The sequence below is a fragment of the Tupaia chinensis genome, unplaced genomic scaffold (assembly GCF_000334495.1).
Source record: "Tupaia chinensis unplaced genomic scaffold, TupChi_1.0 Scaffold143491_1, whole genome shotgun sequence".
NCBI classification, from domain to species: Eukaryota; Metazoa; Chordata; class Mammalia; order Scandentia; family Tupaiidae; genus Tupaia; species Tupaia belangeri.
The window spans coordinates 29823-31957 of NW_006203335.1; the positions used below are offsets into that span (position 1 = coordinate 29823).

At 36.8% G+C, this 2135-nt stretch overlaps 1 pseudogene; it reads left to right on the forward strand.

Annotated features, from left to right (window-relative positions):
• The window catches only part of LOC102497648 (PWWP domain-containing protein 2A pseudogene), a 9369-nt pseudogene extending 8821 nt beyond the window's left edge, over window positions 1–548 (forward strand).
• The last annotated feature ends 1587 nt before the right edge of the window (window positions 549–2135 follow it).

Genomic DNA, 2135 nt, shown 5'->3' on the forward strand with positions numbered 1-2135 from the left:
GACTCTTCCAGTGCTTCAGTGTGTAGCATTGATAGCACAGATGATTTGAAATCTTCCAACTCTGAGTGTAGTTCTTCTGAAAGCTTTGATTTTCCTCCAGGCAGTATAGTATGCATGCACCTTCCACCTCCTCTACTTCCTCCTCTTCAAAGGAAGAGAAAAGGCTCAGTAATTCCTTGAAAATGAAAGTCTTTTCCAAAACTGTGTCTAAATGCATCACGCCAGATGGCAGGACCATATGTATAGGGGACATTGTTTAGACCAAGATACATGGCTTCCCTTGGTGGCCAGCCCATATTCTTACTATTACTGTGAGTCAGAAAAATGATGGCCTTTTAGTCTGACAGAAAGTCCGTATTTCATGGTTCAAGTCTCCCAGGACATCTTTCCTTGCTCTTTCACAACTCTCCCCCTTTCTAGAAAACTTCCAGTCCTGCTATAATAAGAAGAGAAAGGGCCTGTATTGCAAAGCTATCACAGAGGCAGCCAAGGCTGCCAGACAGCTGACCCCTGAAGTGCGGGCTCTGTTGACACAATTTGAAATGTGAACATGGACAGTAAGGCATGTGAACATGGACAGTAAGGCAGGCAAGAACCATGGGAAGGCACCATAGGTTTTCTAGTCCAGTTAGGAGTAATGTCCACAGAATAGCTTGGCCACATTGGAGAGAGAAGTTGAACTCAGTTGGCTGGCTTTTTTATACATTCCTCATAACCATTTTTACACTGAGAAGCTTAACCTGAACCATGGAATCAAGTTTTGTTTTAAGGAAGTGAGAAAGTTTAGCATTATTTTTCAGTTTCAAAGTCTAAGACCATCCCAAGGCATAGGAGCCATAGCCTCAACTGAAACTGAATTTTTGCAGGGACTGTTAATTGCCATTTGTACCTAATCCCGTATGTGTGTATACACAAGTGTGTGCACACATGCATGCACACACGCACACACACACACAAATACATAAATACAAATATAATATAACCTGTCACTATGTGATATTTGGGATTGTAGTAAGGGCTGTTGATGTGGGGGAATATTGTGGATATTTAATGACTTTGTTTTTAAATAAATGAACACTTAGCCTTCTCTGGGCTTAATGGTGTAAAAGTTTGATATTTAGTTGTTTGATAAACTGAGAGACTTGCTATTAAGTTACAAACTGGGGAAATAACTCAGTATTTGGGATTAAAACTGTCAAGATGGATAGGTTTCAGTCATTACTCTCTTATCCAATGCAATTTAAGAAACACTTCCAAGTAGAAGATAGGATTGGTTTCGATATATATATAATAGTTGATTGCTAAAATTGGTCAGATTTCTCCCGACTGGCTGTTCCTAAATTCTTAGGATACATCCTAGTAAATTACACTTTGTGATTTAATTGTTATATGTGTAATTGTTGCATTTAGGATGTATCTAATTTGATAATTAAGAAAATTACCATTTAAAGTATCTGTTTGCAGGTCAGAAAATGAGAAAATGCAATTGTGTGATGCTTTGAAATGTACACACACACACACACACACACAAAGCTACAAATAAAAACAACTAAATAAAAAAAAACTTTGTAGAATTTGGGATATGGAACTTCAGCTCTGAAATATTGAAGATTATCTGTAAAATCAACTAAATAAAAAAAAAACTTTGTAGAATTTGGGATACGAAACTTCAGCTCTGAAATATTGAAGATTATCTGCTGAGAGTTCTTACTCAAGATTCATTTCTAATGAGTAGGACTACCTCTGTTCTCCTTATCACCATTTATTTCTGTCTCCTCTCATCAGAAACAATGTGAACGAGGAAAGAATGGGAAAATGTATTCAAAATGTTAAGGTAAAAACAACTTCAACCAAAAATACTCTACCCAGCCAGATTATCCTTCATATGAGGAGAAAAGACAAGAACATTCTCAGATACACAAAACCTGAAAGAATTTACCAACACCAGACCAGATCTCCAATAATTTTTCAAGGGAGTGCTATACTGGGAAATAAATAAAGACATGCAGAAATGAGAGTTCAAGCACAATAATAACAAAAAGGGCCAACTTAATTATAGGGCAAGTATGGAGTTGAATATATCCCAGAATTTAATCAAGTAGATCAAACTACATGAAAAGATAAAGTACAAGAGA